Source organism: Leptidea sinapis, chromosome 6 (genome assembly GCF_905404315.1).
Source record: "Leptidea sinapis chromosome 6, ilLepSina1.1, whole genome shotgun sequence".
Lineage (NCBI taxonomy): Eukaryota > Metazoa > Arthropoda > Insecta > Lepidoptera > Pieridae > Leptidea > Leptidea sinapis.
The window spans coordinates 15,251,829-15,277,254 of record NC_066270.1 but is presented as its reverse complement, the minus strand read 5'-3'; the positions used below and the strand labels follow the sequence as shown (position 1 = coordinate 15,277,254).

The 25,426-nt window shown below is 32.9% G+C and overlaps 1 protein-coding gene and 1 long non-coding RNA gene across 3 annotated transcripts in view; both read left to right on the top strand.

Moving 5' to 3' along the window:
- Window positions 1–25,426, top strand: part of LOC126964850 (uncharacterized) — a 194,781-nt gene that overhangs the window by 54,261 nt on the left and 115,094 nt on the right. The window lies entirely within an intron of this gene.
- Window positions 1–25,426, top strand: part of LOC126964817 (tolloid-like protein 1) — a 141,359-nt gene that overhangs the window by 11,500 nt on the left and 104,433 nt on the right. The window lies entirely within an intron of this gene.

Genomic DNA, 25,426 nt, shown 5'->3' with positions numbered 1-25,426 from the left:
TTAAATTTTATAGAAGTAAGTATGGATTAAACTCTCCCATTCAACTCATATGTGTAAGCTATAATAAAATATTTAAATTAGATCATAGCATCGATATATTTTCAAATATTAACTTTTATAAAAAACAGGAGTCCTTGTCATTAAAAGGCTTAAATATAGATTAGTAACTATGTAATTAGTATTAGAAGTAAATTCATTATTGTTATTTTTCTAATTTGTTTTTAGCATTAGTTTTTAGTTTAGTAACGATGTGCATAACTTTAATTTAGATATGTAAATAGTAACACTTATTAATGTTTATCTTATTCGTATATGTAAAATTATGTATCTAGTTGGTAAGCCTTAATAAATAAATGAATAAATTACCTTATTGTAATAAACCCTAAACAAAAAGACATTCATAAATAATATAAGATACAAAAAATAATAATTGTAATCTTAAAACTTTTTGGGAGCAGTTGTTAGTAAAAATGGGACCCTTACTGTAGATACCTTTCGGTTTTGTTTTGGTGTCTGTATGTTTTTTTATTATTTTATATATAAATAATTATCTACTATCATCAATGTGGCTATATATTATAATCAATATCAAATTATTTTTTTTATAAAATCAATGACACATTATCTACCTAATTTCAATGCAGTTTTACTACTTTATAGCTTTTACTACATGAACTCATGAATGAATCGTAATTTAGGCATAAATCACGGTGTACGGTAAAAAATCATATCTGATGAATTAACTGAATTTTCTCTTTACAAACACGAAGCAATTAGCAAATTAGAGTAATCTCTTTTTCGCTTGCGATAATTGCATTTACTATCCTTCTTTGACGTGTAATTGTAATGTAGTGTGCTATTGCAATTTTTACATTATTCATGGGTGCGTTAGTGAATATCATTTTCAAACACCGAATGTTGTCTACGTAACCTATCTATACTTTTAAATATCATTGGACTACACAGATGACCATTTATGAATATTAATATTGATACTTAGCAACAAAACGAGGCGAAAATATAAACAAGAACAAAATTTAAATAAACTTACAAAATCTTTTATAATTTATACGTCTTGATTCTAGACAGTGCCTTGCTGTTAAACAACCGATAAAAACTGGCCAGGAATATAAGAGTAGTGTGCGTGACAAGCCACGTCTTACACTAGAGATTTGTATGACACTTTGTGTTAGTGTGTGTGCATTACTCAAAATACAGTTTAGTTCTAAACTCAATTTTTTCGGCATTTTCACAGCTGTCATACTCTATCTAGACGGATTAATGATGCAGTCACAAGTACTTTGCACGTCTCATAAACAAAGCTTTGAAGTGAATCTCTAATAAACTTTATTCAATTTGGCTTAAACTAAACGCTTTTATAAATTTATATATTTTATTATATTCAAATATTATAGTATATTACAATGGCTGTAATATACTTATCAAACTAGTTTGTAAGGTACTCCATCCAATATATGAGTCGAGTTTAAATAATATAAATCATTTCATAAAAAGTAACAAAGAATAAACTATATAAATATAAATTATAATATATTGGATGCATTAATCTTTAGAGCTTGAATTCATTGTTTGTGTAAGGATGCTTCGTGAACATGATGGTCGTGATTACTGTCACAATTAGTAATTGCATCCAACAAACACAATGATGTATTTAATATAACAGGTCAACTTGGCACCACTAGCAGCACCAGCTCACGAATTGACGCATGGACCAGCCATCGTTCCCTTCGCACATATTTGAGGGAAGGAGAGGACCCGGCACTCAACACTGCCGCAAGCAATGCCATTCAGTGAGCATGACGAAACATGTTGTAGCATACCTACGCATGATAACTACAAAATAACAAAATTAATGCTCACAAAACAAGCCCACAAATGGTTCTATATAATACAATTACAGTGGATTATAGATTTACCAAAATAATATAATATTACATTCATGTTACATTCATGTTACATTCATGTTACATTCATGTTACATTCATGTTACATTCATGTTACATTCATGTTACATTCGATTATCAAGATAAGAGTATAAAGAATTATTACGTGGACCAGGAGCATCTATTTTTGAATACTTGTTTATCCTCTATATATTCTTTTAACGTATAGTTAGACTTTTTGAATAAGGCGATTATTTATAACTTTTTTGAATTAAGAAGGTGTTGGACATGTGATATTATTTGGAATTTTATTAAAGAACTTCACACTGAGACAAACAAACGAATTTTCTATTTTACTGAGTCTCGTTCTTTGAACAGCGATTTAAGTTTTTATTTTTGTATTAATGGTATATATATCTTTATTTAGAATATACATATTCATTCCTTCTATTAATATAAAAACTTCTTTAGTCGCTTTGGGCACTTTTTGGTAGGGGAAAAATCTTATGGGTTCGCGTCACCAACATGCTCATGACTGGTGCACGCGATAAATAATTAAAAAAGTTAATATAAATATATGTACTTAGACAATTTTTGGATGGGTGAAGTGTTCAATTCTATCGACAGTCTCTACAATCTCTTTCTACAGTCTCTTTGTTATTAATTGATATCGTAAGTGATCTGTTTATATGAGTGCATTTATATCAAGTCAAATAATCTGTCTAATACATAAAAATATGTAAAATTTACGGAAATTTCTAATGAGTAAGAACTCAGTTACAATTACACGCGATTTAATCCTTTAAAAGTATTTTATTTAATTGTGTAACATACGCGTTTATCAAAGAAAATAGTACATAGAATATATCTATTTCAATAATGATTATTCCTACCATTCCAGGACCATTTGGATCTATATCGCACAAAGAAAGCTAATGAACCATTATTGGAATGTTCTGTTATCACTTATTGATAATGATGACCGGGCATGCCTCACTTATTGCATAAAATATTAAACACCAGCAAGCTGCAAGTAAATTAGAACACTGTTCCAATGCAAAAAGGTTAATATTCGCCTGATGCTAATGTTACTAATGTAAGGAAACATGGCAAAAGGGTCAAAGAACACAAACTGATTAGGTATTACAAAATCGTGTACTTAGCGAAATAGTTTGTGAATAATATATTATTAAAATAAAAGCTCATGGTCGCTCAGAGGGCAATGGAGAGGCCTAGGTTCGGAGTTTCCCTACGAACTCGAATGAGGAGATCCGTAGGAGAAACAAAGTTACTACATAGCCCAAATGTTTGCGAAACTGAAGTGGCAGTGGGCAGGGCGCATAGTTCGACGGACAGGTGGCCGTTGGGGCAGTAAAATCTTTGAATGGCGACTACATACCGGAAGACGCAGTGTTGGTAGGCCCACCACAAGATGGACCGATGATCTGGTCAAGATCGCCGGAATACGTTGGATGAGGGCAGCGCAGGTCCAATCGTCGTGGAAATCTTTTGGGGAGGCCTTTTTCCAGCATTAGACATCTTCCGGCGGCTGATGATGATGATGATGATATTATTAAAATATAGATTTTAACTCTTAATTAGGATTACAACACATACATAGACCTCCGTCATTAAATAATATTTCAATAGTTTGATCTTGTTAAGCGCTGTTTTGCTGTGACATAGTCATTTTATTATAATTAATAAAAAAAAGGTAAGTAAACCAGTGATTGTAATAATAATGGTCTGGCATGCCTCAGTATCAGCTCGAACCGTTTTACCTTTGTTGTCTTGAATTTTCCGGAGATCTAGTGCTATGTAATGTAGCCGTTACATTGTGTGTCTTCTACCGCATTTATCACGGGGAGTGTTTCGAAGAGCTGTTTAACCTGATTCCTGCCGCTTAAAAGGCATGAAAGGCATTTATTTTCTCCAAATTAATTCCTTAAGAATTCTTTTTGATGTCATTTCAATATACTAGATACTACTACCGCTTCGGAAACAAATAGCGCTCTGAGAGAGAAGAAGCGGCGCAAGAAACTCTCACAGCATTCTTTTTTGTACTTTCATTGCTATTGCTATAAAATAATCATAATCTAGTCACAGGCTGTCCGATCACTTAGATATTCAGCTGTGGAGTAATAGGATTTACGACCGAGCCATTTTTTTTATAAAACATTTAAATTTATTAATAGATAATGCCTGAACAGTGGCTGGGACTTTATTATAAAAGTGTATACATTTACCATTAAAGCTATTATGTATCTTATGAAACCAACTAGAATTAGTTACAAGCAATCCCTTATTTCTAGTATTATAATAATGAAAATAACTATTAAGAGCAAAAAGCTGATTTCCACCTTCGCACGACACGCCACAAATTAGGATATCATCCTCACCATCTGGATGTGTGGTGGTCTTCCACAGTGCGGTTTTCAAGGAGCTTTCTTCCACGTACAAGAAAACTGTGGAATGAGCTTCCTTGTACGGTGTTTTGTGTGCACCTTACACCTTCCTCAAAGGCCGGCAACCTCAATAATTCCTCTGGCGTAGCAAGAGAGTGTGGGCGGCGGTGATCACCTAAACCTTCTCTTCCATAAACAAAACTATAACTTTATATGAATTTTCTGTCTGATATAATAAATTAAAATATAATGAGTTATCATTATTATTGTCGTTGTTAATAACACAAACCTTATCATTAGCGTACGCCGAAAAAATGCTTATACGTAAAAGTGCTCCTTATCACAACCCTGACCCCTACACGCTATCATAAAAGTTTACAATTATATCAGAACATATTTTTAGTCCTGATTTTTAATAGAAATTATTCATATCTCGTATATCGTCACCAAATATTATAAAACTAGAAATAAGTGATTGCTTGTAACTAATTCTAGTAGGCTTCATAAGATACATAATAGCTTTAAGGGTAAATGTATACACTTCTATAATAAAGTCCCAGTCACTGTTCAAGCATTATCTATAAATAAATTTAAATGTTTTATTAAAAAATGGCTCTGTCGTAAACCCTACTACTCCATAGCTGAATATCTAAGTAATCCGACAGCCTGGGACTAGATTATTATTATTTTATAGCAATAGTAATGACAGTACAATATTGTATATTTCATTAAAAAGAGCGCAAAAAAAGAATGGTGGGAGAGTTTCTTGCGCCGCTTCGTCTCTCTCAGAGCGCCATTTATTTCCGAAGACCTAGTAGTAATCTAGTATATTAGAAATGACATCAATGAAAATATATGCCTTTTCTGCCTTTTAAATCGCTCTTTTTCTTCTTGAATTTCAACAGATTTTATTGAAGATTTTATCTACATGGATATTTTATCTACAATTAAGATTTGCTGATTAACATTAGCTGAGTCCTTTGATAATTTATATATCTAGATATAGTCTCTAGCTCTTAGTCAACGCATGGCAACAGGCCAAGTTTCTTAGTTTAGTGTGCGTGACAGCTACGTCTTAGGCTGATAGATATATATATATATATATATATATATATATATATATATATATAGCGTTTATACTTTGCTCAGACTTTACTTACGTAAAACTTAGCTGGGTGTGATAATACACGAACTTTAGTTTTGCATTGGTCTGAGGTTAAGCTCGGCATAAATTCAGCTGTCAAATTATTATAAAATCAAAATTTATAATTATGCTAAGCTTATACTTAGCTAAGTTTCTTATAAGTAAAGTCTGAGCAAAGTTTTAGTACCCTCTGTAGCCACTATGTCTACTGTGTCTCAGCCTTACACTCGCGTTACGCATGTCACTTTGTTTTAGTGTCCGTGAAAGAACGCAGTGTGTTACTTTAGATAATTAATTTAAAAAATCTTCTGGTACGTTAATTTTTTCGATCAATTTTCCCTGACACCTATCTGTATATCCGTGTATACGGACTTCCAGAAAAGATTTTTATTTTTTATGTTAAACAGAATAATTATTATTGAAATATTTTCACTTCACAGATTATTTAAGATTAATATAAGTGCATTCATATTACTCTGTAAGTATGATGTAAATAAAAAAACTCAATTTTAGTTTTTTTTTTATGGAAAAGGAGGACAAAGGAGCGTACGGGTCACCTGTTGTTAAGTGATCACCACCGCCCACAATCTCTTGCAACACCACAGGAATCACAGGAGCGTTGCCGGCCTTTAAGGAAGGTGTAAGCGCTTTTTTTGAAGGTACCCATGTCGTATCGTCCCGGAAACACCACACAAGTAAGCTCATTCCACAGCTTTGTAGTACGTGGAAGAAAGCTCCTTGAAAACCGCACTGTGGAGGACCGCCACCCATCCAGATGGTGAGGATGATATCCTTACTTGTGGCGTGTCGTGCGAAGGTGGAATTCGGCGGCAGGAATCAAGTTAAACAGCTCTTCGGAACACTCCCCGTGATAAATGCGGTAGAAGACACACAATGAAGCGACGTATCTACGCAACGCCAAGTGATCCAGCCGTTCACAGAGCACTGGGTCCCCGACAATTCAAGCTGCTCTGCGTTGCACGCGGTCAAATGGATCGAGCTGATACTGGGGTGCGCCAGACCAGAGATGATAGCAATACTTAGTTTCGAGAAAACTGATTTTTTGACATGTCGAGAGCAGAGGAGTAGGTGAACGCTTCCCTTATGCAATGCAATAATCAAATACATTTGGAGACTTAAAAAAATATTACTGAGCAATTTGAAACAAATTTATTATTTAAACCATTAAATTCTAACAGTTAAAATTGTGTTTCAATTGATTGTTTTTTAAGGTATTACTTCAAAAAGTATGGAAGCGAAGACGGGACGGAAAAGCTAGTCGAATATAAATCTTATCAATTAACGCGGCGTTTGTCTAAGTTATTAAATTGAAAGTTCGAGAATTCGCCCGAAAATTGGCAATTACCGCCGTTTCCATCCAATATTCCGTTATGAAACTATCTTCGGCAAACTTGCGAGGAACTTGACAAAACTCGAAGAGTAATTTACACATAACAGAGCCAAATATAATGATATCAATGAGGTTTTAGAAGTTTTCATGTGTCATAGTTTGGCTTACGGCTAATTATTATATTCATTAGCAAGTAAACTCGCAATCATACAGGGTGGCCGAGAAGTTGACGTCCAAAGCTAAAATTTGAAATCCTCATGGTGATGAGTATCCGAATCACCCCTATGTATGTTATACGATCCTTTGATCCGCTTTTTTCACCTAATTGTGGTTTAGGACTTTTTTAAATTTTTTGGAAAACTTTTAGTTAATTTTATTGTTGATAATTATTTACTACAGTTGCAATAACCACATAAGAAATTATGAATAGTTTAGACAATGCGGAACTAGATAAGAATTGAGTCGTAAGTTCAAGATAACTGCTCCAGCTAAATTCATGAAAATGTTCAAGGTATCAAAAATAAAATAAAATGGCCTATGGCTTCTAACTATTTTTAAAAACTTCCCAGAACATTGGCCAATAAAATGAGACAAATTCAAATTTTAGCTTTGGACGTCAACTTCTCAGGCAGCCAGTATAAAACTAACCTAAAAAAATATTCAGTTCTTATCAAATTTAAATCTTATTATTTCTGTTTTCTACATTCTAGTTTTACAATTGGACGTTATTCCAGAAAAACGTTCTAAACCACAATCATGTCGAATTTGAGTTAAGAACACAAAACTGGTCACGTGATTCATATTAACCGACTGACAAAAAATGGCAGCCCCACTATCACCCTTTAAATGACATCATGACTTAGTAGCCCAACCCACATGTATGGAATACACTAATATTTATTAAACTTTGCACACGAATTCCTTAAAATGTGATGTTTGTGGCTTGGAACGTTTTTCAGGAACTACGTTCAATTACATAGTTTACTTTTACCAAGTTTTACTTACCTTTGCTGCGATTAAGCAGATGTCGCTTTTATTTTTAATATCTATGTTCTCAGTGAGACGTCTTGGGACCTCTGTCCCAAGGGCATAATTGTAATTATTTTAGTTACTTATAATTTGTATGTGTATTTAATCTATTGTTTCTGTGTTTGTCTCAAATAAAGTAAATAAATACGTCTAAATTACCGAATTCAATATTTTAGTCCATTTTCTAATTTTGGCATTTGAATATCCGATCTATAGAACGTGTTCTTAGATTTTAGGGTTTTATTGAGGGCGTCATATTTAGTACCGTTACACTATATCGTTACATAAATATAATATAATGTAATATAATATATAAAGGTATAGTGGTGACTGGTTAGGCTTTCTATCTCTTTCTCTACTATATGCATCCACACCAGTCACTTTTGAAATTTGAATATCCGATTAGCTGTTTATACTTTTTATATTATAAATTGTCCCTTACGTTTTTTTTTTCATTATTTTTAACGCTTAGAGAGCACTAGGGAGAAAACTAGGTCGTTCTCACCCGCGGAATATTGTCACCGGTCTAAATATTCCGCGAGTGGCAATGTCCTACTTATCTCACGTGGTGCGTATACTATTTTTCCCACCTAGATGAAGCGGTCGCTGTTATTGGAAGTTACTGGCTGGACAAAAATCGCATACGCGAAAGGGATACCAGATATTATAGTGTGTCTCTTTGACTCTCAATACCAATCTAATTTATGTGTCTCTGTCACATTATTATTGGTATTTTAGTGACGCATCTATTGTTCATCTTCTTTTGATACCCGAGTCATTCATAAGACAATCTCTTCCTCAACTATGATTGCCTGGTACCAAAATACAGTACAAAATTGTAGTATATAATATATATACTTACATATATATAATAAATAATGCTTTTATTTAATTTAGCTAGCATCCTCATTAATTGTATATTATTAAAACAAATAAAATTTTGATATTACTAATTTATTCAGAATTAATATCATACCACACCACACCAGTCGCGACGAGCGCTTACAGTCGATTCGGCCGTTTTGTCTCGCAACGTAAGCTAAAGAGAATTTAAACTAGTAGGTAATAACTAATATTCATAATAGTCTGTTTTGTCTAGTGTCTACAAAGTACAATACCGTCAGGTGAACTACAGTCCATTTGAGCTAGTCTCATCGACTAGTCAACGAAAGAAAATTAACGGTCTAGTTGTTTCGTTCACAGTTCACACTAAAATTAAATAACATCGACGCGTGTCGTGTATTGAGACTTATATTATGAATAATAGAGGTGGTCGTTAAGTCAATAAACTGTCTTTATTAACAGTTTTATATTCGTCAACGAATTAACTGTTTTTCTTCAACGAAAAAACCTATTGAACATAATAAGCTAATAAATTCAATCAACGTCTTCGCCCGTAACTCGCAAAAAATGAAGAAATTGAATGCCTCACTAAAACAGCTTAATTCAAAACAGTTGACGAATTTGCGAACGAAAACGTTGACTTGATATTATATTGACGAAATAAAAACCTTAATTATTAATAAATGCGTTAACCGATTTTTCTTAACCCGTTGACGATTTAACAGTTTTTTCAACCTGTTGACCATTGACAAAAAACAGTTAAATTAAATCTCCTCTATAATGAATAACACATTACATTAAGCGGATAGAGTGAAGAGTCTAAGAACATAAGACTCTGTTCAAATATATCGGAAAATAAATAAGATAGCTAATCATTAGCGTAGCTGAAATTTTCATGTACGAATCACTACTACTTATTGCTAGCCAGCTTATATAGCGTGTTTTAATATTCTGCGGTATTTGTTACAGTGACATCTGCCGATGATTCTCGTAAACTTTATTCTCTGACTATTTCTCTGACTAGCTAATATTATAAGATTCCAGCAAAGACGTTCTATACATTTGGACATATCATTCGCACTCTGATAACGGAACGGCAAAAGTGTGCTTTAAGACAATGTAAGCACACTTTTCTGTAGTCGTGTGTCATCTGTGTGTCAATCAACAAGCCTTAGTGTGCTATAAAACGTGCTTAAATAATACAGTAACGACTCAAAAAAAGATCTTAAGTAAGGTTAGGTAAGGTTTTTTTTATTTATATAAGATTGATATGCGAAAAGCGGAAGTAATTGAATAAAATGAATATTTTATTCATTAAATATGGTATTAATTATTGACAAATCCCCAGACAAGACCCGCTTGTCAGAATAGGACAGATGAAAGGACACAGTCAGAAATGAAAACAATAGAGTCGCTCTTTTTAACCGACTTCAAAAAAGGAGGAGGTTCTCAATTAATATTTTACAGCTTATAGAACGTCATTGTGTTCCAGATTAGTATGAACTCTTTTAAAATTTTTACTAAACATCGAAGTCTTACACTTTAGATTTTTGTAACTGTCGACAAGACATTTCTATTTATCAATAATTTAACCTAGCTTGGGACAAAATGACAGAGCTTGAATTTTGTTAAACTAATTTATTTAAAGAAAACCAAAATATTAACTATATTATCAATATAATATTTTTAAATCATTTTGACAGTTATTAATAGTAGATACTGCACAAGTTAGGTTCACTTGAACAACAACTAGGTACTTATAACATAAAATATAAATTTAGCTAATGTAAAACTTCATGTTTACAATGGAATTTAATGGATGGAAAAAATCGCATATTGTAAATAATTTAAAAGTGACTAATTATCTTTATTTCCACCTAGGAGAAGCAGCCCTGAATGTGTTTTTACATGCCCAAGAGGAAATCTAATTTATGTGTGTTGGAAAATAAATCCCCAAGGTTATTCTGGAGAGATTTTCTCATATAGCACTATTTTTACCAGTGGGAGGCTCCTTTGCACAGGATGCCGGCTAGATTATGGCTACCACAACAGCACCTATTTTTGTCGTGAAGCAGTAAATTGTAAGCATTACTGTGTTTCGGTCTGAAGGGCTCCGTAGATAGTTAAATTACGGGGTAAATGAGACTTAGCAACTTATGTCTCAAGGTGACGAGCGCAGTTGTAGTGCCGCTCAGAATTTTTGGGTTTTTCAATAATCCTGAGCGGCACTGCTCGTCTCGTCCCTTATTTTCATAAAAAATAAGTTATCAGAGCATGCTTTAATCCTACGCTTTATTTACACAGTACTATTATTTTAAACTTAACATAATTATGCTACCTAAGACTGCAACGGATCCAACAACACACGAATTAACTAGATACGTTCAAATTATATTACCGCCTTATTCATAATACAACAAATATCGTATTGTTGCGTAGCAACGCTTCGAAGTATATGACGAGAGTTGTCAAATTTCAAGACGTTGTTAATTTCAACAGCTCCGTCAGCAATATTCGTAGCTCAGCGGAAAAGTGTTTACTTTAGACGCTGTAGACCCGGGTTCGATACACCTACCAGTGTATGGAATTTTTCGGGTTTTGTAAAGTTAATGGAAATTTCTAGTAAGTTCAGGATCAAATCGAACAGAAAAAAAGGGATGGAAAATGTGTAAGCAGGATAAAAATAGTTAAAAGAATTTTCTAGTACAATTTAAATTTAAAGATGGAATGGGGGAATCGTTTTGAAAATGGAACAGATCCGGGGGTATATAAGCCGTACGTACGTACGTGGCCTACGACAGTTCTAGTTCTAGAAAGTGTAAATGAAAAGAAGAAGTAGTGAAAAGTGGAAAGTGATCCAGCTGAATAAGAAGATGTTGATGATGACTAGTGTTCGGTGAGGTATGATCTGTTGAAGGCACCGCCATCGACGAGAAGAACAGCGGCAGACCGCCGAAGTGCAAGTTCAAAAAGTGAACGCAAATAAAGACTCGTTCCTTTAAGCGGAGTATTTATTTCCAATCCCTGATCCACTCTCGTGTCATTTCATTTAAATATTGCCCCGGCTCCATGGACCACCGTTGGTAAAACTGAAATTCTGTATGATGGCTTTGCAATAGTTGAGTTAGTTATTTGAAAGAACCACTGACCTGTACAAATACCACTGGACAGACTGTTCCATATGTATGACAGCCAATGTTTTGTGCCTATTTGAAGCGCCACTCGCGAGCGTTAGCCAGAGAACTAATTTTGACGTTTAATACAAATGGCTGCGAAGGAACGTACAATACTCTGAAGTATTTTTGCAGTTTGAATCAATTTCGTTCGTTTTCCGTGTTATTTATACTTCAAGAGTCAACATAATAAAATAGACATTTTTTAAAATAGTTTCCCACCATCTGTCAATATTTGCTAAGGTTGTCATCACTAGTTTTAGTACCACAGACACTTTCTACATGAAAATTTATTGAATTTGGCGTTACTTTGCGGAAGTCCATAATTAAACAAATGATTTAAGTTTTCTTTAGTGTTGGCACGTGCAAGATTTTGGCGAGACAACACGTCCTGAGGATGCCTCGTGTAGAGGCGAAACACGTGTCGAAATGTTTTAAAAACAAATATTGGCGGAATTAACACTAAAGAACCCTTAAATCATTACATGGCCAATAGCGCCAAAATAGCGAATATCAAACAGGCACAAAAGCACTTTGATAGCCGCTAGTCCAGTGGTAATAGAACAGAAATTCAAAGATGATGAAGCTGTAGTCGCCGCAGTACAGGACATGTTTAGGTGAGCAGGATGAAGAGATTTAAGGTTACCTTCTCATCAAATTTAATTAGGATTAAATAAAAATTATCGGAAACATACACATTCTCACTGTTTACTGTATCACCCTGGTTACTATTATCTCTAGTCCTGGCTAGAACGTGATGCCCCCTCCCGTTCCTTATTCACCCCCTCGCGCTCGTCCTTTTGTGTCAGTACGGTTCGCAGTTTCATCATTGTTACGCGGCATTTTCGTGCTATCACTGCTTTTGAAGTTTTCATTGTTAAGTTTTGACTTTTGTTATTAACAGTTCTGTAGTTTCTGTTGTTCTGTGTCGCTTTAATAGTACCAGCAGAAAAATAAACACTTTTTTTACTTAACCCAGAGTATTTCATTGATTTTTCATCATTTTAATAATAATAATCAGCAACACAACCCAACGCCTTTTCTATAATACTAAAAAATAAATTGTAATTAATTTACTATTAGTTATATCTTAGTGATGCTTGTTTTGCACACCGTAACAAAGCGACGATATGACGTCATTGACGACAGGCCCAGAGATAACCGGGTAGTAAATATCTTTTCACTTTGTATTCTGCTTTGCATTTCGGAGTATAAGTTTATTTAAATATGCATTGTTCCCTTAATGCAAACAATTTTTGGCGCTCGGCCAATAGACATTTAAGATTGCATTAATCACATTGTCATTTAAATCGCGTCGTTATTTTAGACTAGTTTTTACTCCAACAAATGGTTAAAAATATTTCGACTGGTGTGACAAGTGACAAGGCATGATAATAGTTAATATTCATATCATATTTATATATTTTTTTCTCTTGCAATCTGTCTAATCACTTTGCATTTAGCTAGAGGTTTCACTAGAGGAATGGTATTAGTCCAGTCACCAATCCATTTTTTTAATGGCATAATCTTATACAATATTGAGGTCTTGAGAGGCTTTTCTCTTTAGTCTGTTGAAAGAACTTCTACTCACCAGATTGCAAGCGAGTGCGTTTGGGTGGGCTTATTTATAATTATGTATTTTTATTTTTTTTGAAATACCGAGTTTCAGAATGTTAAAACATTGATGTAAATACTGTCCTCTAGATCAGTTTTATTTAATAAATATTTTGGAACCCGCAAATAAGTTTCCAACACTTATCATACTAATTAGTGAAAACAAATAGCTAGTGTTATACGTAGCTTATCAAGCACACTACAGTAATAAACCTGGTCTGTTTTCATCGGTTGTCTGCCATCTAGAGGTTCAATCTAGATGTATAAATTATCTAAGTTAATATCATGCCACTAAGAAATGAATTATGAAACTCTTTTTTTTTTACTTTTACCACAGAGTAGGAATAGATACAGTTTACGTATACATTATAACAAATTTCCGATAATTTTCCGACTATTAATAGCCTAGCTCAATTAACATACTCGTACTTAAGTAGATACATGCTTAATCTATGTTACTTATTAATAAACTCGAAGTAAAATTTTTCCAAATTTAAAACTTTTGTCTTTATCTTACGTTTGTTAATATAGAATAACATGATAGGGAGAAGTAATTTTAAACTTGGAGTAACTTTACATTGCGATTATTAATAAGACAAAATGTGTTAAATTTTATTTGAAGTAAAACTTCTTTAGGCGCGAATTGGGGGTAACTCAGAATTTTTTTCTGACGGAAGTAACGCTCAGTACAAATACAATTGAAAGAATTTTTAAACCGTTATAATTTAATGGTTTTAAAAAATATTTCAAATTGCTCGGTAATATTTTTTTTTAAATCTCCAAGTGTTTATCTATTACTACTATTGCAATAAATATTAAATAAGTTTTCCGAAATTTTTAGAGCTTCGTTAATTTGTTCTTGGTTTTTGATTTTCGTTTCTATTTACTTACAGTAACAATCATAGTAAATGAAATTAACAGAAACATATAGTATAATATTTAGTCTCTTTGTTTAATATAATTGGAACGTTACATACAAGAAATATTTATTTAAATCGCTCAAGGAAATATGCCAGACGATCATAGAGACCAATTCTTGTCACTCATTCAGTTTTCTTCGTATAATTCATATTTTTACGCAATTTTGGGCAAAAGATGAGGTTCCCTGGTGCGCGGAATGAGAGGCAGCACCAACGGCATCCTAAAGATGATTAGTAGCAGGTCAGACTGCAAATATATGAGTCACTGTTACTCTATTTCTAATGGGATGGAGAAATAGTGACTCAAATAATAGTAATAAGTACTTAGTTACGATTAGGTTTATTACTAACGTAGTTTTTTAAATCTAACATGATTTTGAGTCTGTAGTTACTTGAAAATAAAGTTTTATTATTATTATAATACTAAGGAAGAAGTGTCCACTGTAATACAATACAATATAATTTACTTTGGCGACCCATATAGCCTAGTGGTTAGTGATTCTGCGTTGTGTGCGAGAGATCCCGGGTTTGAATCTCGGTAGGTGTAAACATTTATATAATGATTATAGTCATTTGTTTCCGAGTCATATATGTTTATATGTATTTATGTATGTTTAGGTTAGTATATTGTATTAAATAAATCGTTGTTTTATACACACAATACAGGCTATGCCTAGTTTGGGGCAAAATAATTTAAAGTTATTTTATCAATATAATTATATAATATCATGATCTTTCCTGTTCCAGATCATTACTGGGGAAGATCATTAATAATTTAAACCAAAAACAACCTTCCAATGATAGATTCCTGCATTACACCTAAGCTTGGCCCACTCACCCCCGAGACCGTTTCCCATTATCGTCAACTCCTTGCATCCTAAATTAGAATTGAAACGTCCAAAGATGATCCTATTCAAAACTGAAGTAATTTATTTTTAATATTTCATCGTATTTACTCGATTATATATACGCGAACAAATCACAGTAAATTCCCTTACTGTGTTATTAATAAACGCGACATTATAACAAATTTCCCATAATTTTCCGACTATTCATAGCCTAGCTCAATTAACATACTAAAGTAGATACATGCTTAATCTGTGTTACTTATTAATAAACTCGGAGTAAAAATTTTCCAAATTTAAAACTTTTTGTCTTCTTTACCTTACCTTCGTCACTACAGATTTACATGACAGGGAGGAGTAATTTTAACTTGGAGTAACTTTGCACTGCGTTTATTAATGATAATATATAGATATAGATAGAATATAGAATATAATAGTAACTAAATACTAAATTAGATATCTATCTTTCGATAGATGATGAGAAAATATTTTATTTCACGAAATCAGTGAGACCCCGTCAGGAATAAAGTTCCTTAAGCCTTTTCTGTTACTCTAATTTGATATGGATATTTTGATAGAAGACTGAATTTTTAGGCACAGTATTAATGTATTATAGTAATATATTATATTAACAACACTGTAATGACATTAAATTAAAACCTATTGTTACATGGAAGCGTATCAAGAATACTGGCAGTATTTTCGCGTTGGATAGCTTGGCTGATCCGTTGACCGAGATAGCTGTCAGCGTTTGAGTTCCCAGTGCCAAGGGCCAAGCGTCTCGACACTCGATATACCTATGTGCGACGTTTGCTGTCTTCGGCAGTCGAAGCAGCAGCCCCAGCACCAACTGATGTAACTTGGACATGAGAAGGAGCCAGAGGGTCGACGCAAGTCATGTCCCATAACTACGCCTTTCCCTGTGCCCAAGCCGCCTGGGTCATTCCATCGGGACGCTTACCATGCTCTGCGGATGACTTCATGAATGGTGGCGTGACGACTGATACGGCCTGTCGATTTTAGACAGAATTGCCCGTGATACCCAAGAGCATCTACTCGCACGCCACATCCATGTCTTTAAAAATAAGCTATATTATAAGAAGCACAAAAGTGAATCATTCTAACATAACAATTTTTTTTTTAATTTAATAACAAAATAAATGTCCTCACAGATTTGGTCCCAGCGAGTCTTAGTTATCGCTCCATTGTTAGATTATTAAGGCTGTATACAGTAATAACTAGATTCGTAAAATACAATTTACAAATAAACTTTTACGTATAAATAATACACAATTTTTTGCTTTGACGTATCGCGACAACGCAATATTCACCTTATCGCAAAAATATGGCCGCAGCAACAGAAATTAAAACTATTTCGAATACAGTTTAGTACTTTGACGTTATGTATCTATATTGTATAGTGTCACTGGCTGAATAGATATCTTGAATGTAGACTAGTTCATGCTATACTAGAGGGAGACTTATTGACTAACTTCACAGTCTCCAACAAAAATGTCACTTTCATCAGTAGTTCCCTAAGATTCTAAAAGAATTATAATTTTAGAATTTGTTATTTATTTTTATTTTTTTATTGCTTAAATGCGATTGGGCTTAACTTGGAATATCTTAAATGTTTGAGTTTAAAATAAACAACGGCCCAATATAGTCAAGATAATAAGATAATAACTTTTGCCCATCAATGGCTGACATAAATAAATTGTAACACTAAATTTAAGATTTGTTTAGAGAAATTTAAATACACAACCTCTCTATAACTAGACAGATAATTAGATAATTTATACATCTAGACAGAGGCTCGTGCTACTAGACAACCGATAAAAACAGGCCAGGTTTAATACTTTAGGGTGCGTGACAAGCCTCGTCTTATGCTCGCGATTTGTATAAGTGTCCATTGGTCAAAATAGAGGTTCAACTGTCAACGTCAATAGTTTTCGACGTGTTCACAGTTTTTTTTATGAAAATTCGGGACGAGACTAGCAGGACGTTCTGCTGATGGTAATTGATGAAACACAGTAATGTTTACGTATTACTGCTTCACGGCAGAAATAGGCACCGTTGTGGTACCCAAAATCTAGCCGGCATCCTGTGCAAAGGAGTATCCCACTGGTATATACTGTCACAGTCTATCTAGATGTATAAATAATATAAGGATTTCACTAATAACAGTCCGTAGTATCTTAAAACGGTAGCGAACTAAGCCATTATTCTGGCACAAGAACAATTTGTAAGAATTATAATGGTTTAAACGTATCTAGTTCTATTAGTGGTTAAGCCTCGCTGGTTGGAGTTGAGATAGTTTTAAACCAACTATTTATCAGTCCTAGCCAAGACCCATTCAAACAATAAGTTTATGTCTTAACTTAGAACGATTAATTTCCCGTGGTAATCAATAGCTATGTTTTTAGTACCTTTAGTAGTATTATTTCAAACAATCCTTTATTTTAAATACATAAATCATACCTATAACATTGTAATAGTAATATGCTCAGTCCCAGTCCCAGTGTTTGTTACCAAACTCCTTCGAAACGGCTACACCAATTTGTTTGAAAATTTGTGTGTATATTGGGTAGGTCTGAGAATCGACCAACATCAGCTATTTTTCATACCACTAAATATTATTTTTTTATTTTATTGACAATTTTTTTATTTTTTATTTATGAGTCAGCATTAAAATACTTCAAATTTTACCCATTTAAAATCAACACTTATTTTTGTATCGCGATTTTAATTCAAATTCAAATTCAAATATTTTTATTCAAAATAGGATGTGACATCACTTATTGAAAGTCAAACACTACCACCCATTCCAAAATGAATGCCTCAAACCTGAGAAAAATGGGCGCAAAAAACTCAGCGGGCTTTTTTTTCATCGAATAAATATGTTTACAAAGTAATATTGTACAATTAAACTTATTATTTAATAGCCTGAGGGCGGTCACTCCATTGACAATCTGTGGTATCATTAAGAAAGTCATTTATGTTATAGTAACCTTTCCCACACAATCGTTTTTTAACAATTCTTTTGAAGAACGTAATACTTTTGTTTTGAACATTTACTGGGATCTTGTTGTAAAAGCATATCCATCGCCCCACAAAAGACTTACTAACTAATATTATTCTATTCCATCCAACAGATACGCAATAAAGTTGCAATCGAATAAATGATTATTGTAGTATGATAAATTTTATGTATGATATATTTGGTAGGTATGAGAATCAGTCCTCATCTATTTTTTAACCCCAAAAATTTTAATTATTGATTTTTTTTATTACTTTATATAGCAATACAAAACGAATAAGCCAATCATAAGTCTGTTTATGCTTGCTTTCTGGATCTGAACCGCGCTTTTGATCTAGTGAATTATGAAATCCTCTGGAGCAAATTGCGCGCCTCAGGTGTTCCTGAATCAGTGGTAGAGGTGATGAGATACTGGTACGGGGGACAAACGAATCATGTGAGGTGGGGCGACACGACCTCTGATGCCTATAGGTCAGAATGCGGGGTTCGTCAGGGTGGACTAACCTCTCCGGACCTTTTTAACGTGTACGTTAACGACCTGATAGGCGGGCTGAGGAGCACTGGAGTCGGCTGCCATATCGATGGTGTTTGCTTTAACAACCTGAGCTATGCGGACGATATGGTGCTCCTTAGCCCGTCGATCAAAGGACTCAGAAAGTTATTGTCAGTCTGTGAGAGTTATGCCAACTCTCACGGACTGAAGTACAATGTCACGAAGACGAAAATGCTTGTTTTCAAAGCGGGAAAGGGTCCGGAGAGAGTTCCCGAAGTGTATTTGAATGGAACAGAGGTTCGGGTTGTTGAGCAGTTCAAATACCTTGGACACATTGTCACTGACGATCGCAAGTACGATCTCGACATGGAGCGGGAAAGGCGGTCATTGTCGGTTCGGTGCAACATGCTCGGGCGCAGATTTGCTAAATGCAGTGATGAACTGAAGGGCATCCTCTTCAGGGCATACTGCCAGTGTTTCTATACCTGCCAGTTATGGTACCGATACAAGAGGGCGTCCTTCAGCACCATAAGGGTGCAATATAATGATGCATATCGCATTCTTATGAAGTTACCGCGGTACTGCAGCGCGTCGGGCATGTTTGCCGAGGCGGGAATGCCCGATTTCTTTGCTGTCATCAGAGCTCGTATATCTTCCTTCTGGGAAAGATTGCGTAGCTCGTGTAACAGCATCCTCAAGGTGGTGAGCCAGGACCTGCGTAGTCCAATGATAGCCCATTGGCTCTCGACACATCGGGAAGCAAATAGAAAATAGCTTTGGACACAAAGCTGTTTTCTTTTTTGCTTTTATCTGACTGAGATAAATAATTAATGAAAATAAATTTGTAATTGTATTGTATTGTATACTATTTTATTTGTACGACTCAATATTGTGTATGGGATTTTATGCCTGCAATAAAGAATTATTATTATTATTATTATTATTATTATTATTATTATTATTATTATTATTATTATTATTAATATTATTATTATTATTATTATTATTATTATTATTATTATTATTATTATTATTATTATTATTATTATTATTATTATTATTATTATTATTATTATTATTATTATTATTATTATTATTATTATTATTATTATTATTATTATTATTATTATTATTATTATTATTATTATTATTATTATTATTATTATTATTATTATTATTATTATTATTATTATTATTATTATTATTATTATTATTATTATTATTATTATTATTATTATTATTATTATTATTATTATTATTATTATTATTATTATTATTATTATTATTATTATTATTATTATTATTATTATTATTATTATTATTATTATTATTATTATTATTATTATTATTATTATTATTATTATTATTATTATTATTATTATTATTATTATTATTATTATTATTATTATTATTATTATTATTATTATTATTATTATTATTATTATTATTATTATTATTATTATTATTATTATTATTATTATTATTATTATTATTATTATTATTATTATTATTATTATTATTATTATTATTATTATTATTATTATTATTATTATTATTATTATTATTATTATTATTATTATTATTATTATTATTATTATTATTATTATTATTATTATTATTATTATTATTATTATTATTATTATTATTATTATTATTATTATTATTATTATTATTATTATTATTATTATTATTATTATTATTATTATTATTATTATTATTATTATTATTATTATTATTATTATTATTATTATTATTATTATTATTATTATTATTATTATTATTATTATTATTATTATTATTATTATTATTATTATTATTATTATTATTATTATTATTATTATTATTATTATTATTATTATTATTATTATTATTATTATTATTATTATTATTATTATTATTATTATTATTATTATTATTATTATTATTATTATTATTATTATTATTATTATTATTATTATTATTATTATTATTATTATTATTATTATTATTATTATTATTATTATTATTATTATTATTATTATTATTATTATTATTATTATTATTATTATTATTATTATTATTATTATAAGCAAAATGTCTATTTGTAGACAATGTGCAAATTCTTGGTTTATTCTCAGGTATAAATTTATGCCAAGTTTATTTGTAAGGCCGTTAATATTTATATATTTATAGAAATAATTAAAAAAATCATGTGACCAAAGAAATGTTTGAAACCTCAGTACCCGCTTTCATTAAAAGACACAAAACAAATAAAACTGCAATTGTTTTCTTTTTGTAGGGCGCAAGGCTCTCTTGGGGTTCGCTCCCTCATTTTTGAGGATCGTTGTCAGCATTAGAGATCCATCTAGTGCGGAAGATCTGCCTCCACCGGTTTTTATCCAGCTTCTCTTAGATAGATAAAGATAGCCTTTATTTCTAGATATTAGTGATTTAGTAACATGTTTTTTTTTCCTCTATTTTTTAACAATATATCTAGCTTGTACATAGGGCCTCTTCTAGGACCTTCCAGTGCTCTCTCTCCCGCGCTTCTCTACTCCAAACTGGTCCAGCAACCTTCTTTATGTCATCTTCCCACCTTAGTATCTGTCTGCCTCTCTTTCTTTAAGCATCTCTCGGGTACCAATGGGTTAGTTTCTGTGACCATTTGTTTGGGCCTCTGATCATATGACCCGTCCATTTCCACTTAATTTTTTTTTTAATATTTTTGTTATGGGGATCAGATGATCCCGGAACGGACATAAGAGAAAAAATAAAGGTTTGTTTTTTCTCTTATGTCCGTTAGTCTTTCTGTGTCCTGTAATTTTATGTCCAATAGGCTCCTCTACATGGTGTTTAGGCATACCTCCATATTTCTCATATTTTGCTTGAAAGTACCCAGGTTTGGCATCCATAGGACATACATGGTGTTATGCAGGTGTTTAAAATCTTGCCTTTTTCTAGTGCTGGAATCTTCTTACTTTTCATGATCTCCTTTAATGACCAGTAGCGTTTCCAAGAGTTATCACTCCTTTTATTGATCTCTTTATCCATTTGGTCCGTTAGGGATATTTTCTGGCCTAGATATTCATATTCATTCACATACTCTACGCTTGTACCTCTTAATTCAATTTTTGCCTTTGGTCCATTTGTCATGACTTTTGTTTTAGACGTATTCATTGTCAACCCAACTTTTGTGCTTTCCTCATCTAATTGATTGATCATTTCGTGTATCTCTGTGGGATTCTCACTCAATAGTACTATGTCGTCTACAAATCTTAAATGATGTAGATATTCTCCATGTATGATAAGAAAAGGTTTTTCCCAGTTAAGAATTCTGAAGATCTGCTCTATTACTGCTGTAAATAGCTTTGGTGACAAAGGGCCCCCTTGCCTAACTCCTTTCTGTATCTCAAATTCTTCACCAATGGATTCCAATTTTATTCTTGCCTTGCTGTTTTTGTATATTTGCTGTATTATATTAATATATTTTTGTTCTATCACTTGGTTTTTTAGTGCTTCCAAGATGCTGTGGTGTTTTAAAGAACCAAACGCTTTATTAAAGTCAGTAAATGCTACATATATATCTTTCTAAATTCATTACACTTCTCAATAATCTGCTTTAGTGTATGTATATGGTCCACGGTTGAATAGTTGCTTTGGAATCCCGCTTGCTCAATAGGCTGGTTTTCTTCAAGTATTCTGGTCATGCGTGCTAACATTATTTTTGAAAATATTTTATATAAGTAAGGCATACGGCTTATAGGTCTGTAGTTGTGCATCTGCTCCTTGTCTCCTTTTTTATATATTAGGATAATTGTAGTTGTTTTCCATTGCTTTGGTATCTCCTCAGATATTAATATATTATTGAAAATATCCACTACTAGTGTCTAATGTGGCCTCTAGACATGATTTTAATAATTCGTTCGTGATTCTATCCTGGCCTGGAGCCTTCTCATTTTTTTGGGATAACACAGCTTTAACTACCTCTTGTTTCATTATTGGCGGAACATTTTGTACTGTTGTGTTTGCATCATCTTTGGTGAATTTTATCGGATTGTCATCTTTATAGAGCTGTTGATAAAACTCTGTTGCAATATTTATTATATTTTTTCTTTTTGTTATAACTTTATTGTTATTATTATATTTTTTAGTTTCGGACTCATTAGAGTTTCGTATTTCTCGAAGGGCTTTTTTCACTCCACTTATTTTTTCTATATGAAATCTGATTCTGTCTATTCTTATCATGTTTCTGTGTCTTCTTATGTTTTTTTTTATTTCCTTGCTGATGGACGCAATTTATTTCTTATATGTTTTCCTATCTTCCAATAGTTTTTTTCTGTTCGTCATAAGTTTCCTTGCTTTTTCTCCGATTTTGTCTTTTTTCTGTGGATTTGCTCTAAGTTTATTGCTCAGACTGATAAGCTCATCTTGTTAAGCCTCATATTTGTCCTGTACAGATTTCTTATTAATTAGTATTTGTAGATTTTGTTTTGTTAACTTCAGTATTTTTGCTGGTATCTCTTCTTTCAGGAAGTCACCTACGTATTATAGTTGGTCTACTTTTCTGTGTCCTAATATTCGCAACTGCTCCACGTACCTATGATTGTTATTGAAATTCATGTGGTTGATTGTTTCAAGATCTTGAAAGGTTTTCCGATCCTTGGTTAATATAAAGTCTATTTCGTTCTTTACTTTCCCGTAGGGTGAAATCCATGTCCATTTTTAATTTTTTTTTTATATTAAGTAGTCATTATTTTTAGGTTATTTTGGAGTGCAAAGTTCACTAGCCTTTCCCCATTATCATTTCTCTTTCCGTTGCAATACAGGCCCAGACTATTTTCTTCGTCTCTAAATCTTGAACCAATCTGGCCATTGAAATCTCCCATTATTATAACATTTTTATATGTTTTATTCAGGCATGTTGTTAAGTCCTCATAGATTTTATTCTTTATTTTTGGCATTGCTTGGTCAGTGGGAAACTCTTAGTCTCTTAGATACATACATACATATAATCACGCCTCTTTTCCGAAGGGATAGGCAGAGACCACTTCTTTCCACTGCTACGATCTTTACATACTTGTTCCGCTTCGTCCACTTTAATTATTCATTTCATACATGCTCTTCGGTTTACGGTTCTCTTGACCTGGCCTTTTTCCAAGACGTCCCTGATTTGATCTCGAAACGTCCGCCTAGGTCTACCCCTTCCAACACTTTCATTCACACTGGCCTTATACACTTTCTTCATCAATCGTTCTTCATTCATTCTCTCGACATGGACAAACCATCTCAGCATACCTTTCTCAATTTTTGTCACAATATCTTCTTTCAGACCACAACGTTTCCTAATCTCACTATTTCTTATCCTGTCACTCAGTTTAACTCCTATCATACTTCTCAACGCTCTCATCCCAACTGCATTTATTCTGCTTTCATTTATCTTCTGCCATACCCAACTTTCACTTCCGTACATGAGTGGTGGAACCAACACTCCCTCATGCACAGTCAAACGAGCCTTATTAGACACCTTCTGCCTGTTCATAATGGAGTGCAAAGCTCCATTCACCATGTTTACTGCATTCACTCTTCTTTCAATATCACTCTCATACTTTCCATCTCTTGTAAATTTAGAACCCAGATACACAAACTTATTCACCTGTTCAATTTTTACATCTTCAATCACGATATTGCAGTCTGTTACTACCTCATCTCTTTCAAACACCATCACTTTCGTCTTCTTTATATTCATCTTCATTCCCTTTCTACCAAAAGCTCTCTTAGACCGCGTTTCAACTGTGAGGTGGTGCCAAACTACACCTATCTTGGTTCAATTATCACCAATACCGGGGCTTGTGAGTTGGAAACCCAAAGGCGATCTAGGTCTGCGGTAGAGAAGTTCAATAAGATCTGGAAGGACAGAAGAATCACCAAAGCCATTAAGGTTCGACTTAGAGGTGCCTTGTGTTTCAATTCTTCCTCTACAAAGCTGAAACCTGGTCACCTAGACTTCAAGACCACCGCAAAATGGATGCCTTAGAGATGTGGTGTTGGAGACGACTGCTGAAGATCCCTTTTACGTCTTCTTCCTTTCTATTCTAATCCTTTCTAATTCCATCTTAAAAGAACTGAAGATAAAAGAAAGGCTATCGTTGACTGGGCAACTATAAATTCTGAGTTCTATGGTCACAACTCCAAAATTAAAAGATCGATTGAGCGGTTGATAGTGCAGGGCCAGGTGGAGGGGAAAAGAGCGAGAGGAAGCTCACCCACGCGATGGACGGATCTTATCAAAACAGTGACCAATACACCTGTGGTGGAGTTCTCCTGCAATGCTGCAAACCGTCAAAAGTGTCACTAGTTCTCACTGAAAAAACATATAAAATCCAGTTAATTTACTATTTCTCCAAACATAGAAATTTTATCATAGCAAGCCTAGGAAAAAACCCACGTTGGTCATTAAAAACAATATTCGCCTCAATAATAATGTCTGTAAGTTCAAGTATTCTACAGCTTTGCAGAATGCTAATGAATTTGATAGATATAGATATGTAGATTGTTTATTTACTTTTCCATTTCTTATTTTTATTTATTACTATTCACGCCTTTATTTGCTGCGTTAGCTACATAAGCGTTCATCATTAAATTTTCCAAACACTTTGTCAGGAAAAGTAAATTTTAAATAAATAGTA